Raw genomic sequence first — 17,269 nt, 5'->3', positions numbered from 1 at the left:
ACCCCACCCAGGAGAGGTGAGGAATGCTGCTAAACACCCTACAAAGCACAGGGCAACGCCTCCCTCCCCACTCTCCTCCACCCCAACAAGAAAGAATTATCTGGCTCAAAACGTCAATAGCGCAGAGTTGAGAACCAGTGGCCTAGAAGAACCTTTAAGAGAAACTCAGAGAGAACAGAAGAGAATTTGGGAATGTTCCTGGTGATTACAAAATTAATCAGCAGAAAGCGCGCGCACACACACACACACACACACACACACGGTTAGAAGAAATAATGTAAGATCTCAATTTATAACAGCAACCAAAAAGAAATAAAATTACCAAGAAACTAGCACAGTTTATGAGAATAAAACTTTAAAATGCTACTGAAAACACACATATTCCTTACGTAAACACACAGAGACAAATGAAAAAGCTTGTCATATTCTTGGGGAAGAATAAGCAATATCATAAAGATGCTTACTTTCCCCAAATTAATCTATAAATTTAACATGGCTCTGATTTTTTTTAAATTCCAAAATTATTTTTTTGAACTAGACAACCTGATTCTAAAATACACATTAAAAAACAAAAACAAAAAAAAAACGAACAGGGAAACAAAAATTCTGAGTAATGAAAGGGAATTATTTCTATTAGCTAAGAAAACAATTCTGAAGCTACAGATAATTAAAATAATGTGATACTGGCATGACAGATAATTGGAACAGACTAGGAATCTCAAACAGAGGCACAAATGCAATGGAGATTTTAGATATTGTTGAGGTATCATTTCAAATCTATAGATATAAGATAGATTATTCAATACATGACACTGGGACAACTGGGTAGCCATCTGGAAACACGTAAAGCTTGACTTACCTGTCATTTATCTGAGTACTAGAAGAAACCACGGGATTTTAAAGAAATAATCTCAAAGTGGGCAAAATTTATCTAAGTTAGTCAAATCCAGGAATCACGAAATAAAAGATGACTATATTCATCTATGTAAATAGAAAAGAATGACAAACAGAAAAATATACTTGCAACTTATACCACCAAGAACTAATCTCCCTAATATATAAAGAGCCTGCTAAATCAATTAAAAATCAGCAACTTAATAGAAATGTAAAGAAAGGAGATGGACTGTCCACTGAAAAGGGAATTCAAATGGCTCTTAAATTTGTGAAAAGTAACCTGACTCATAATAAAAGAAATATACAAAACTGACTTATAATTTCCCCCTAGCTTGTCAAAGTTCTAAAAATTTTGCATTTGTGTGTATATGGGGAAAACAGGTATTCTTAGACATTAGCGGTGGGTAAGTTGACAAATCAGTCTGACTTGAACTAGACAACCTGTGGTACGTACCTTTTAATCCAGGAATTTTATCCTATGTATCTACTCACATGTGCAAAATGTGTAAGTTATTCAATGAGGCACTGTCATAGGTAAATAGAAATAATAAAAAATTGGTAAGATCAGTAATGAAAAATTGGTAAGACCCCCAACTGTTCATTGATAGTGACTATAAAAAAATCAGAAAGAATATAAATACTCAATTGTAGACTATAAAATTATAACACATTTATATTATAGAAACTACACAGCCATACAAGGAGGAAAAGAGCTATTTAGTGTGAATATGGACCAACCAATCTCCAAATCTCCAAGATATTCTGCTAAGAGAAACAGCGAAGAGGAGAGCAATGCATATAGTAATCACCACGTGTATAAAAATGGAGGTGAGGAGACATACACGCACACACAGACGTAACTACACATTTGACTGTATTTGCTTGAAATATCTCTGGAGTGATACACATAGAAACATGTTACTTGGGCTGCTTCTTCAAAGTTGGGTGGCCAGGTGACAACAGAAGCAATCAATACTTTCTGTTTATTGAATGTGCTTTTGCACCCTCTGGATGCTGAAACAAATGTGAGTGTCCCCCTATACCAATCAACTAATCGATCAGTAGGAAAACTGAAAAACAAAACCATGGCCTCCAGCCCAGTTTCTTGCCTTTTCCCTACGTCCCCACCTTTTCCAGGCCGTCACTGCTGAAGAAGACGGGAAGAGACAGTAGAACAGCATGGGGCTCTCTCTCCCCCACATGCACCCAACCAAGGCTCGTGCTCTGCAGGGCTTTGCAACAGCCTGCTTTTCAATCCACAGGGGTGACAATTTAGCTTATTTTTAAATTGCATGGAATTCAGAAAAGAACTGCCAAAGTGATTAAATACACTGGAGAGACTGGTTCATAAAGAAAGATGAAAAGACCTAGATGTGTGTAATTTGGCCAAATGACAGCGGGGCCAGGCCGTGGTCGGCACATACACACACGTACTGAACAAGTTCAAACACCAGGACAGGAGAGGAACAGTCAAGGACGTAAATAGGAAAAAGACAAAAACATGAAAAGAAAAACAAAGTGTCTCTGTCTTCTGTCTGTCTCTGTCTCCAGAGCAACGTCTCCAGAAAAGCAATGGATGTCTTTTTCCTTGGATCACGTCCTAGAGAAATCTTTACCTTGGCAGACTCATGAACCACACCAGCCACCAGGCCAGGGGGTGAGATGTCACCATAGAGGCCTTTTATCTCCATTAAGCTCCCATCTCCCTGGACCTGCGCTGTCCTGGATCCCAGTGGCCGCTCTGCTTGCTTTTTCTCCCTTCCCCACGCATACCCAATGAGGGTCAGACAGTCTCTGGGCCGGGGGCAGTCTGTGTAGAGTATATTCGTCATTCATTCACATTTCAAAATTTTGCTGAGTATCTATGAAGCTGGAAAAAGCGACTGCAGGTCCCCGCTACTATGAAGGAGCTCACGATAGGTCACGATCATTCTGCTATCGAGAAGTGACGAGTGACATGGCCACGCTGTCACGGGGCAGGTTAGCAGCACACTGAGCTATGCGTTAGGCCATCTTCCTAATCAGCTTCTCATTTAGCCTATCCCTCGAGCACAGAGATAATTCACATTCTTGCCATGCCATTAAAAACGAGTACGAGTCTGGTGGGAGTTGCTTTGCTGTGTTGTAATCTACCTGCCTAATCCTTTTAGTTGCATTTCTTATGTTTCCTATTAACTGAACCTCAACCCATATTCCTTTGAGCTTGTGTAGCAATGTGCCAGAGTATGCGCTTAAGGGTATACGTTTCGATGTGCAAGTAGATATTAAAATCTATGTGTGCATGTACAAGTAAATGCACTAGTGTGTGTGCACGTGTCTGGGTTTATAGTCATGTGTTGCTGTGGATCTAAGAAGATGCACATATGGGTAAGATATGCCAAAAATAAGATGAGCCAAAAATAAAATTTAAGAAGCACTCTGGTAGGGATTCCAAAACGAATGCCTAAAACAGTGTATTTTCAAACCACTGTGGTTTGTGTTTATTTTAATTTTTCACCATTTACCAGATGAAGGCACTGAGCTGTGGCTGAAACTTGAGCTTGACGACGTGCCTACTATTGGCTGCAGCAGGTGAGGCCACACCCCTGTGGGCAGAGAGTAGGGTCTGAGGGAATAATCATTACAACTCTAAATTTTCCTGTAAAAGAGGCAGCTTCCGGGTCAGTAGATGAAAAATTGGCAGTTGGACTGAGGACTGTGGATAAGACTTCCCTCTCTCTGGGGCCCTGGTTCTCTTGGGAAGAGGCTCTGAGGAGGCTAGAGATAATTAAGGACTTTCCCACATGATGGAGACAAGTGGGACCAGGCCAAGAGCTAAGCAGCCCAGAGCGACGAAGGAAGGCAGGCTCATGGCTACCGTGACATGATTGCATTTGCCTACACATGATAGAAAACCCAAACACCATACAAAAAAGTCCCGAAGTAACTATTCAAAGGACACTGTGGTGACTTCACCATGCAATCAGGGACTCCATCTCCTTCTCTGTGCTGTCCCAGCCTCAGCATTTGGCTTTCAGCCTCAAGACCATCTCATGATCCAAGATGGCTGCTGTAACCCGTCAGCACATACTCATTTTAGGCGACAGAAAAGGCAAAAAGGAAGCATCTCCCATTGTATCAGCTCCTGCGAGGAGCCTTCCCAGAAGTCTACTTCTGTTGTATTAGCCAGAATTTAGTCTTGGAACCATTCCTAGCTGCAAGAGAGGCTAGGGAAGTTATCTTTTTAGCCTGCCTGCATCATCACCATCTCGAATAAAATTGTTTTTCTATAACAAAAGGAGAGAATGGCTATCGGCTGGAAAGTTTTCTCTAGTAGCTGAGCAGAAATGTGGCCTATAGCAGACTGCATAAGGACGTACAGTTGCCAGCGGTAGGGTGACTTTGGTATATGCTTCCTTTTGGTTATACCTGAGGCTGTACAAAAAGAAAGTGATATTAAGTGTTACAACCTGTTCTTGGATGTGCTGTGAGGTCTTAAAGAAAGGGTCTGTGTCCGCTTTTGGGCAGAGCGGATGGCATCACCCAGAGGCAGTGTAGTGGTGGCTGCCGTGGCCTCAGAGAGCACTGACATACACGGAACCACAGAGAACTTTTTGGAGCAGCAGAGCCACTTCCCACTCAGAGACAATGTGTCTAAGTTGTCATTGCTGATGGGGAATGAGGGGAACACAAACAAGACACCTCCTAGAGACTCCCTGAGAAACGTCAGAGGGTAAGAACACCTCAGAAGTGGGCTGGGGTCCTGCTGTCCCACAGCTGAAGGTCACCAGGTCAGTGAACTTTGTGCTGAACCATGTATCATGTATAGCTGTTCATAGTTATAAATGAACCATGAGGCCGGGGGTGGGGGTGGTGGGGTGGGGGGTACTTGAGGGACCTGGAACAAAGCCCACATTTCAAAATTAATCTGTTTTGTAAAGAAAGAATTGGCTAAGAAAATGTGGATGCACGCATTCCAGCTTTTTAAAGTGAGCACTGCTTGGTACTCACTTTGGAGACTGGTGATCTTGGTGATTTTTCAAAGCATGTTCCATGTTTAATGGAACTCTCTAGTTTCAAGGAGGACCTCAGAGACCAGAGGGAGGCCAAACGAGGAAGGCTTTTGTCCCCAACTCCTGCTGCTTACACCACATTCATATGTTTGTATTCCATGTAACTTTTCACTTGAAAAATCATTTCCACTGCCCCCCAAAATTAGAAATTACTAGCTTAGGTATTAAACTTATTAATGGTGATCAAGCAATAAAGTTGCTCTCATTACCTGAAACACAGAAATACTGCAGAATAGCTGAACAAAAGCACAAGGATATATTATACTGACTCTTCTAAAAAAAATTCTAGCCTATATCAACGTGAACTGAGATATGCAATACTAGTAACCATGACTTAGGTATTGAAGATTTCGGTCATCACATCTGAAATGTTTAGGAGAAGAGGAAAGGCGTCTACATGAAGAAAAACTGTGAAAATTTCTCATTTATCCATCTGGAAAGATGAAAGTGGTGATAGAGGGAATGGACAGATGGGGGAAGTATGAAATAAAAATCTGATTAAAGTTTTCCAAGTCACAGAGGATTTTGAAATGGTGAACCACACACTCTTTAACCAAATTCTGGGGTACTAGAACTTGTTGAAATTCCTTGAGTTTGAAAGAAACAGATACACAACAAAAAAGAGGAAGTATGACCCCCCCAAAACAGGGAGTGAATTTAAGAAACCTATTACCACAAGTGGGCATACAGGCTGCAAATATAAAGTTGGTGCAGAAAAGATTTAGCTACATTGTGGACTACATAAGTTCCTCAGGTCTTGACTTCCGTGAATGGATCTTAGAAACCAGCAACAGGAAACAGGGAGAAGCTAGGAATGTCTTGAAGTCCATCCTACCCTTTTTGGGCCAGCGTTTTTGAGGGGAATCATTACTTTCCACACACAATCCCATAATTCTACTTGTAGACTCAGAGTCTGGGTGGACCATGGTTTGACATGTATCCATATGAGTGTTTATACAATGGCGAGTACTGGCATTTCCTCTACAGCCAAGTTCTAAAGCAATGGGATATAATAACGTCAATTTATAAGACACATACTGCTGTTACTGGCCATGTGGGAACATATGTCTGCTTTGCCTGTTTGGCTTCATGCTTTGTTTATCATAACACGGATGGTAATTATGACAAGCAAGTATTTATGTCACACGATGTTGATAAGACTGCTTTTAGTAATGGCTACAAATAGGCCATTCATTACTCCTGATTAAAAGTGAAATGTCACTGAATGCTGGCTTTGTGCCACAAATTAAGATATTGTAGCTACTTACAGGTTTTTATTAAAGCTACCTTTATTACTAAAATTCCAGCAGGAAAAAAATAATCAGTTTTGTTATTGCACATCTAAGCCTCTACCTTCGGGGCACAAGAAGTGACTTAAGAATATAATCATTGCATGGCAACAGAGCTGCCTGCAATTGGGAGCTCTGAGTAGACAGCATATCATACTCAGCAAGAGGAGATGTGATTCATTATAGAGAAGTAGCAGCCGAGTTCAGGCTACTCAGGAGACATGAGGAATCCCTGCAAGACATTCTGCCCCAACACCATGAGAAGTGTGGCCCATCACAGAGAAGAAGGGGACTGCTGTGGAATTAAAAAGCTGCAAGTGACCCTCCAAGGTCATCTCGTCTGTCCCCTTCAGGCAAAAGCCCTTAGAACCCACAGTAATTCGATGATCAGACAGCCAGCAAGAGTGCATACATTCCAGAATCACTCAAACATTATGAACTCCGCTGCCAAGAAATTGTGCTTGGGTTTAAATATAATTCCTCATGCTGTGGCTAATTTGCTTTGTTTTTGTTTTCTGTTCTCTTCTCCCGAGAGATAAATAAGCTGGTCAAGTAAGACTAAAGAACCAAAGGAACACAACCTGCCCAGAGGTGGTGAATTCAAAACTAGAGAACTTATTACGTATTCATGCTCTCTCACTGGTCTAACGAACAACAAATGCTTTTCTTGGCAGGCGGAGGGCACTGGCAGCAGGCAGCTGGTCTACCTGTTTGCAGATAACTAAAATTTAAGGTTCGGAGTACAACACACCAGGGAATCATTTGCTAGTGCCAACCATCGCCCCCCCACACACACCAAAAAAAAAGTAGGAAAAAAGGGAAGGACAGCAGCAATTTAAAAGTCTATAAAAACACTGAGCTACAGTGGGTTTGAGCCAGTGCTTGAGAGTGAGTGTGTGTGGGGGGGGTAAGGCAGGGGGTCCCTTTTTCACCCAGGTAATGACTGTATGAGCCCCATAAGGAGATGTTTAAATGAAACACTGAGATGACTGCTCTTAAGAGGGGAAAAATATGTCAATCACACTTTGCCTTTGACACAAGGAAATTCCTTGAAACTGAGAATGGAGAGTGGAAGGGCGGGAGAATGTCTCCTGATGTGGGTGGCCAGGAAACCCGGGGCCAAAAAAGCATGAGAGGAGAGAGGGAGAAAGAGACAGAGAAGGGGAAAAAAACACAAGATTGAATTCTAATCAAAATGCTATGAGGCGTTCACACCAGGCCTTGAGAGAATATTAACAAGGTTACCCAAGGGGGGGCTTTTAGCCCCAGGAATTATTAGTGAATATGGAATTATATTTGCACAAACATTACCAGATGCAAGGAGCTAAATGTCCTACAGATGTGGAAGGAGCCAGCGTATGTTCCAAATAGGCGGCAGCTTTGTTTGTTTTACCCGTCTTACAAGAGCCTGGGCAGCACGCTTCTGAGAGGGGTTACGTTCTGGAATGACCACCACACCAAAGGGCGCGTTTCCCAACGGCTGCTTACACCCGTCTCGAAAGTATCTCTGCCCAGGACCAGGCGGAATGGCCCTGAGGCACATTTGACAAACTCACCAGCTCTCCCCCAGCTCCTCCAGGTACCATGCTCCAAGGACATCGTGGGGCTCCAAGAGGGCTTTTCTGCAAGATGAAAGAGTTCAGAGTCAGGTAAATCACGGCAGCTTCTATGAAAAGTTTTGAACTCAAATGTAACTAGCTGATGTTGGGAGAAAACAGCAAAATACAAGAGGGACAAAAGTTTCCTTCTAATATGCCACCAACAGATTGTCAAAGCTTGGGTTCATGGAGTGTCCCGACCACTGCTGAAGGAGATCTGTCTCATCTCTGGTTGGACAAGTTGTCTTTAGGGAATCTCCTGAACTTGTAACCCCAAATCCCCATCAGAACCTTGCTCACTTCCAGCAAGACTTGCCAGTATGGGGGCAGAATTGTTCAGTGTGTTGACACGACACGGAGAGGCAACTGATCACGAAACTAAAGGCATGAGCCCCTTACAAGTCCCTGGTAGGGGCTCTATCCACGTGTGGGCGTGGTTATATGTTTTTGTAAAGCTGACAAGATGACGGTGTGTAACACCAATGAGTTAATACTACCTTGACTTGCCCTCTGCCCTGTTTCCCTTTGTGTGGGGTGGCTTTGGAGTTGAGTTGAAGATACTTTTAGCTCGAGTGGAGTGGGATGGATCATGTGGTTCACATCCCGTCTGTGTGTGGTTGATTGCTAGCCATCCAGTTATAGCAATGGATTCCAGAAACACTCCTGTCATTGTCTGTTCCTCTAGGGAGTTGGGGGACCAAGGTATATCATGCTGGGATGTGATTGTGTGCTACGACGCCCAGCCCCGAAATGAAGAGGATGGTGGAGGAGAAACGAGATTTGAAATGTACAGAATCAGAAGCTAGCCATGGAGGACTTATCTAAATCTTCCAGCTCTTTCATTAAAACCTTGATAGTTTTTCTCAATTTAACAACTGTAAATTTTTGCATATGTTATTACAAGGAACAAGTTGTGGTGCTGAAAAATTTTTCCTACACTGCCAATAATGAAAAAAAAACAAATTTTGATGAATCATACTAGAGGAAAATTTAAATGTTTTCATTCTCTCTACACGTTACAATTTTTTTTTGTCATGTGAAGAGGCCATCAGAATACACATATATCTGTGTCTATATACACACACAAGCGCGCGGGCACACACACGTTAACAGAGGTATTTTAGGTAGTTAACAAATTAAAACTTCACATTGTTTTCCTGGAATTTGTGATGTTTGTGGTGTTCGTCCATTTGTTGGTTACTTTTTTAGTGATTGGTTGTGATTTCATTTCTCATTCTAAATAAATACTACCTAATTTTATAAACATAGCTGTGTATTCTTTTTCTTAAAAAAGAACTCCAATACTGCATAAGCTTCAGACCCAATATAACCCAAATTTGCCTCTGATGCCATGTAAGCAATTTTCACTTTCTTTTATTTCACTCAACAACGAATAAGGAAGGTCTCGTTCATATGATTTTAAGAAGGAGGCCCCTAAGATTTTCAGTCACATTGCTTGCAGATGGATTTGAATCCAAGGTCTGTCTTTTGCCAAAGGAAGGAAGTTAGTCTTAGCTCTAACTATATGTCCCACCCCCACCAGAGGGCACACTGATTCCGGAAGTAATGTTTCCATGTTTTATCTAGTTTGCTGTAAGGGCTTCCACTGACACCCTCCCCCGCCCACCCTAACTCATCTGCCCCTTGAACTACCTCATTGCTAAAAGATCAGAAAGCTCTCACGGTCAGAAAACGTCTTCATTTCCTTTCCATGACTCTGAAATGTGCCCTTGAGGACCCCTCGGTCAATTCCTCTTTCTTGTGATACTTGACAATTTGTGTGTGTGTGGTGTTTACACTCCATAGGAACAGGAAAAATTTTTCAAAGCATCTGGGCGGAAGGACATACTGCGTTTGAAATCTTTTTTTTTTTTTTAATTGAAATTCAAAACACACCCTCTCCAGGAAGCCCACCAGATAAATTCCAGGCAGCAAAACTCCAATGCCATCCTCTCCAAGTCCCTTTATAATTTGCTATTGATTATTCACAACCACACTGGATGTGTTTGCTTATATTCTCTTTCTTATTAGAAAAATCAAGATTAGCAACACCTAACAATCTTTACTACTTCCACGTCAATGCATATTTGGATTCCAAAAAATTTGTGGGAACTCCGTAAGATTTGCAGACTATATAAGGAAGCGAAGTCTGTTTTTTCTTCAGTGCACCTCGGTATCAATCACGTTGCTTTCAAAATGAAAAATATGCAAGTCCGTTTTGTGTAAAAACAGAAAACCCTGCTTCTGTAGTAGAACAAAAGCTCATCAAAGTTCCGACCTGGTTCTCCCACATTCTAATGCATGGCTTTAACTCTGTCAGTGTGTAATAGGGGCGGACAAAAATGTTTTAGTTTTTCTATCTGTAAAATAAGAATCGTTGTTCTTTCTTTCCCATTTTACTTCACAGAAGTCTCATGGGGAACAAGAGTTAAATGATTAATGACAGAAAGCTCTTGGACAAACACAAAGTGCTTAATAGAAATAATCCCTTATTGTCAGTGATAGGTACCAATGACCTAATGGTAAACCTCGACCGAGAGGGAAGGCAATTCAGATAAACTTGGGCCGTGCCCATGCAGCCAAGCGTCTTTTGCCCCGTGTGGACAATCTGGACTCACGTTCCTTCGCTTCCTCCACTGTCAGGCTCCTGTTCTTGGCCCTTCCAACTCAAACCCAAACCGGAAGTAACACGAAATCTGGCTTCCTGGTTGTACAGGAGCAACACGTGGGAAGCTAGAAAACGCACCATTGGGAGGTCATTCTAATTTTATCCTCCCTTTTGCAGGAAACATGTTTCTTCAGCCCATACCACACTACAAAGAAAATGATTTGAGCTCAAAACTGAGTTTTTCATCTATTTTACCCTTAGACCCTTCCTAAGAGAGCCCTTGCATAGCTCTGGAAAGGTTCTCCAAGCAAAACACATTTCTTGTCATGACTCAAAGAACTGGTGTGTGCTTGACGAATATAGACATCTCTATTGGTAGAAACTGTTATCGTTATTTTAAAAGGAAACAAGAGATTCCAGCATATTTTCAGTTTATTGAACATACTCTATTCCTGGCCTTCAGGTATAATACAGCCAAGTGAAATCACCCTGGACTCAAATCTGATCTGTGAGTAAATTCAGAAAACTCAAGATGCATGCTTACTCCACCAACTAACTCTGCCCACGTTGGACTGTCCTGTCCTAAAACAATTTTCTTTTTACTCCCTTCTTTAAGAGAATGAAAGAAAAATGACGATAGCTCCTGTGAGAGGAAAACAAATACTAAGCTTCGTTATGTTTCATGGAACAGAGGACAAAACTACATGAGGAACTTGGGCTTTAAAATCAGACAGACCTGGGATTGGAATCGTACCGGTTGCCAGCCATGGGATCTTAAGCCAGTTTTTTAACTCCCCTGAATCCATTTCCCTGTCTATAAAGGACTGAAATATATATATATATACACACATACATCATAGTGATGACTAAATTAGATACTGTATAAAGTGCCTGGCAGAGTGCCTAACTTACAAAGATAATCAATACATAATAGCCAGTAATAATCGTAATAATGAAAATGACAGTATATTCCTGAATTGTCAACAGATCTATTATAGGAAATCAACAAAAGTTTCTGAGGCTCTATGTACTGGGAACTGTGGGAAAGGAAAATATTAATACAATGACTTACACAAAATAAAAACTACCCTCAAAGATCAGACCATTTAGTTCCATTTTTGAAAATGTTAGTAAAAATATCTCTTTATGTATTCTTTGCTTTTGCCTAAAATATACGCTAACCATAGCATAGGTTCTTAAATTGGACAGGTTATAACGGCTATACCACAATATACTCATTCTGCAGAAACATTGCATACCATAAAATTGCATGTTAAAATAAAAAGGAAATGGAGAAAAACAGTCAACTTTGTAACCAGAGCACTAACAAAAACAGTAATTATTGTGTGGGACATAACTTGAACATCAGCCAGAAAGCAGATCAGCTAGAGGTTGCCTCAAGGGTAATTTTAGAATGCATAAAAACAATAGTGTGGGATTTCTGCTTCTGGCCAGGATGGAGTAACAAGGGCTACATTTACCCTGTTGTGTAAAAAAACCAATGGATGGATGAATGGATGGATGGAAGGGAAAAAGGAAGGAAGGAAGGAAGGAAGGAAGGAAGGAAGGAAGGAAGGAAGGAAAGAAGGAAGGGAGAGAGGGAAAAGGAGGAGGGAGGGAGAGAGGGAGGAAGAAAGAAAAAGAGAAAGAGTGAAAGAAAGAAAGAAAGAAAGAGAGAGAGAGAGAGAGAGAAAGAAAGAAAGAAAGAAAGAAAGAAAGAAAGAAAGAAAGAGAGAGAGAGAAAGAAAGGGAGGCAGGACAAATATATGAAACAATAGCTCTCTAGATATTGGAAATAAGCAGTGAAGGCCATTGATCTCTGAGTGATGGAAAATAAGTAAGGTGAGCCCTAGGATTGCCTAGTTTACTGAAGAGAGTTTCCAGGTCGTCACACAGAGAGAACTTGGGTAGAGCCCAGTGGTCTCCCTCAGTTGAAGTATAGGTAAGAGTTCTTAGGGCTACAGTTCTCAGGCAGAGAACCAGAAAAGAGAGAAAAACACAAAAAGAGAACTGAAATTTATAGAGGGTCCCCTTCAAGATTTTAGCCAGTAATGATCAAGCACGTGAGTCAGGAAACTACCTGAGACTAGTGAATGAACCGCTTTACAGGACAGGAGGAAACTATTCTAGATTTTTTACAGGGCCAGCACAGTAGCCATTCCCATCAACCAGAGTGGAACACCATAATTTATGAGTCCAAGGTTAATAATAAGAAGGTTCTTGCCTCAGTAGTGGGGAAAAATTAACCTTAGACTAACTATTGTTCTAGTCCCACCAAACGTAGCCTAGAAGCAAGACCCAAAAGTATCAAACTCTTTCCAAATAACCATAGTCCAGAACAAAGTAAAACAATATTTTCAATTAAAATTCATAATGTTATCTAATCAAAAACAAAGATTCAGAAAAGTAAAATCCATAATGAGGAGAAAAAATAATCAATAAAAACAAATGCTAAAAAATGACATAGGTGATAGCACTAGTAAATAAGGACAGTTACGATAACTGTATTCCATGTGTTCAAAAAACTAGAAGAAAGATTGAACATGTTAAATAAAGTCATGGAAGATAATTTTTAATTGATATACAGACGAAAACTAAAATGTATGAAATGAAAAATCCACTGGATGGGATTAACAGCAGATTAGACATCATGGAAAGAAAGATAAATGAACGTGGAGACACAGCAAGAGAAACTATCCAGAATAAAGGCTAGAGATTTAAAAAAAGAACAAGAAAAAGTACATAAAGCATCACTGAACCATGGGACAACTTCAAGCAACCAAATATGTAAAATTGGAGGCACTGGGGGAAAAAAAGGCAGGGAGGAGAGATTTGAAAACAAATGCCTAAAATATTTTCAAATTTAATAAAAGATAGAAACCCATAGATCCAAGAAACTCAATGGGCTTTAAGCACAAGAAACATGAAGAAAAATTACACCAAGGCACATCATAATCAAATAGCTTAAAACTAGTGATAAAGGGCAAAGCTTAAACGAAGCCTGAGAAAAATGATACTTTACATACAAAGAAACAGTAATAAGGATGACATAGCTTTCTTATCAGATACTATGCAATTGAGAAGCTAGTGTAGAACATCCTTAGAGTATTCAGAGAAAAAAAACTGCTAAGCTAGAATTCTGTAGTTCACAAAAATATCTTACAAACTGAAAGGGAAATCATTTTTCAGACATATGAAGAAACAAAAAAGAAAAACTAAAAGATCTATCTAGATCATCTCAATAGACAAAGGAAAAAGCATAAAATCCAATATACATTCCTGATTTAAAAAAAGAAAAAAAGTTTCCACAAACTAAGAGTAGAAAACTTTCTCAACTTGATAAAAGCATCTACAAAAAACCTACAGCTAATATCATACTTAATGGTGAAAGATTAAATGCTTTTCCTCTAAAATCGGGAACAAGTCAAAGATGTCTGCTCCACCACTTCTAATCAAGATTATAGTGGAGGTTCCAGACAGTATAACAGGCAAGAAAAAGAAATAAACGGCATCTAGTTGGGAAGAAAGAAATAAAACTGTTTTTATTCACAGATGACATGATCACCTATGTAAAAAATCCTAGGGAAGCAACAAAAACGCTACCAGAACTAATTAGTGAGTTCAGCAAGGTTGCAGGACACAAGATCAATATCCAAAAACCAATTCTGTACTAGCAACAACTACAAACTTAGGAATACCATTTACAATAGCATTAAAAATATAAAATAGTAAAGGATAAACCTGACAAACTACAAAACATTGCTAAATTTTAAAAGACCGAAGTGATACACTGCATTCATGGATCAGAAGATTCAATATTGTCAGTATGTCAATTCTTTCCAAGTTGATCTATAAACCGATAGGCATTTTCTTTTTGTAGATGTTGACAAGCTGATTTGATCATTTATATGAAAATGACAATGCCCTAGAATACCTAAAACATTTTGAAAAGGCAGAACAAAGTTAGAGAACATACACTACCAGACTTCAAGACGTATTATAAAGCAACAGTAATCAAGACAATGTGTATTGGTGTAAAGGAAGATAAACAGATCTATGGAACACACAAACAGGACAGAAATAGACTCACACACATATGGTCAACTGGTTTTTGACAAAGGTGCAAAGGGCATGAAGTAGAGAAAGGACAGTCTTTCAATAAATGGTGTTGGCACCATTTTATATTCATATGCAAAAAAGTAAGCTACAATCTATAACTCACACCAAATACCAAAAATTAACTCAACATGGATTATTCATCTAAATGTAAAACCTGAACTTATAAAACTTCAAGCAGTTGTTTAGTTGCTGAAGAACCATTTGATGTAAGTTACAGATACCTTGATATTTCAACCTAAGTACTTCAGCATGTACCTGAAAAAAGTAAGTGACTAGTCTATGTTTCCAGGTTATTGTTATCATACCAATAAAGTTAATGCCAATATAATAACGTTACTTGATATAGAGTCTACATTCAAATCTCCTTAACTGACTCAATACTGTCCTATTCTTGCTATTTTTCAATCCGGGATCAAATCAAGGGTTATACATTGCATTTAGTTTTCAAGTCTCTTTATCGCCTATAATCTAAAATAGCCCTCCTCCCCGCAGCCTTTAAACATTTTATGACATTGACATTTTTCAAAAGCCCACGCCAGTAGTCTTGAAAGATGTCCAACAATCTGGATTTGTCTGACTGCTTCCCCAAGCTTGGACACAGGTTAATATTTTCGGCACGTATACTACACAGGTGATGTTGTACCCTTCCCATTGGATCACAGTAGATACACCTAAGGTCGTTTGTCCCATTGGTGATGCTAAGTTTAATCACTTGTATAAGTGGCATCTGCGGAGTTTCTCCATTGTAAAGATATCCTATCCTCTCCCTTTGGAATTAATAAGCAATCTGTGATGCAATATTTTGAGATGTTTGACTACTGTATACTCTAATCACAGTTCCCCACTGATCCTTTTTTCAGTCTTCAATTTTTTACTGAGATATAATTGACATGTAACACTAGTTTCAAGTACATAATGTAATGATTCAATATATGCATATATTGTGAAATGATCCCCACAATAACTCTAGTTAACATCCACCATGTATGATCTTTATCTGAGTCAATCATTGCATTGGTGGTTGCAAAACGGTAAATTTGTAATTTTATCATCCCTTCTACATGTATTAGTTTTCCTCCCTCCCTGTGCTTTGCTCTCTTATAGTGTCACGACAGACACATGAATTTTTAAAAACTCAATGTGTTATATATGTTATAATATTATTATATGTTACGTAATATATTATTAATGTGTTAAATGTTATTCTTTGGATGCTCAAACTTTCTCCGGTGTGGCCACTGGGAGCCCCTTCAAGGCAGCTCCTGTGCCCTGTAGCATGTCTTTTTGAGTCTTGGACCCCTCCTGATCTCTGGTACTAGATATTCTGGGGGCATCTGTGTTTTTCCCTGCTCCAAACTTAGAATCAGCCATTTGGCCAAGAAGCCTTGTTGTTTTTAGTGAAGAATGGTATTTAAAAACTAAGAGCTAATTTCTAGCTGTGCTCAGCGGCACAGAATTCCTAATGGCATCCTCCAATTTCAGGGTTCTTTCTCACCTTTCCCCATTCCTTATTTCTTACACAAGGAGAACCCAAGTTCCCAACTGCCTTGCCACATTTTTCTTTTGCTCTATCCTACAATACAAATGTTATAAAATGAATTCAGTACTCCAACACCAACCCTAAAAACAAAGCTACTGAATTCCAGATTTTGTGACACATCTTTTGATCCTTAGGCTACACCCCACTTAGGTGACTGTGTTCAAAAGTTACTTTAATTTTTTTTTTATCTTCATGGTTATGTTATCAACTTGATAAAGGGTTGGGCTTATTTTTTTCTGATTGTATTCAGTTTTAGGGTTTGTTTCTTTCGGTCCTTTCAATTTAATTTATTTTGAATTTGTAAAACATTTATATAATTTAAAAATTCAAACTACATGGAAAGATATGCCCAAGGATGTCCCATTCCCATCCCTATCTTATCCAGCTTAGTACCTGCCCCCGACCCCACCTCAAGTACCACTTTCATTTTTATTTATCCTTCCTGTGTTTATTTTTGCAAAAATAAGCAAATACATACACATATTTTTATTTCTCTTTTCTAACACAAAAGGTGATGTACTACATATACTCTGAGGCACTTTGCTTTTTGTTTCACTTAAGAGTATGTCCTAGAAATAACTTCTTATCAGGTCACAGAGGTCAAGCTCATTGTATATTATGGCTGCTTCATACTCCACTGTGTTAACCATTGGTAAACACCACAGTTTACCAATCTCCGATAGAAGGAAATTAGGTTGTCTCCATTAATTTGCTATCATAACTATCACCACAATGAATAAGTTTAATCAGATATTGCTCTGTTATCATGGAAGTAGATCTCCAGAATACGTGTCCGAGAGTGTAATAAGTTTGGTATGGCTACCATAAGAAGACACCACAGACTGGGGAGCTTAACTGACAGAAACTTATTTTCTCACAGTTCTGGAGGCTAGAAATCCATGATTAAGGTGCCAGCAAGGGTGGTTGCCTCTGAGGCCTTTCTCCTTGACTTGCAAATGGCTGCCTTCTTGCCGTGTCTCTACATGGGTGCGTTGTCTGAGTCCTGATTTCCTCTTCCTATGAGGACACCAGTCATAATGAATTAGGGTGCACTCATATAACCTCGTTTTGCCTTACTCTTTTAAAGGTCCCATCTGTAAATACAATCACATTCTGAAGTACTGGGGTAAGAACTTCAGCATACTTGGGAGGGGACACAATTCAGCCCA

The 17,269-nt window shown here is 39.6% G+C and overlaps 1 long non-coding RNA gene across 4 annotated transcripts in view; it reads right to left on the bottom strand.

Annotated features, from left to right (window-relative positions):
- Nucleotides 1-17,269, bottom strand: part of LOC109446805 (uncharacterized) — a 158,227-nt gene that overhangs the window by 126,699 nt on the left and 14,259 nt on the right. For all 4 annotated transcript variants that reach the window (XR_012491639.1, XR_012491638.1, XR_012491640.1 and 1 more), the window contains one exon: nt 7,792-7,857. This is a non-coding gene — a long non-coding RNA (uncharacterized LOC109446805). The remainder of the gene's footprint in view (nt 1-7,791; nt 7,858-17,269) is intronic.

This window comes from Rhinolophus sinicus, linkage group LG14 (genome assembly GCF_036562045.2).
Source record: "Rhinolophus sinicus isolate RSC01 linkage group LG14, ASM3656204v1, whole genome shotgun sequence".
Lineage (NCBI taxonomy): Eukaryota > Metazoa > Chordata > Mammalia > Chiroptera > Rhinolophidae > Rhinolophus > Rhinolophus sinicus.
The sequence above is the reverse complement of the archived record's forward strand: the minus strand, read 5'-3'. Positions and strand labels throughout refer to the sequence as shown.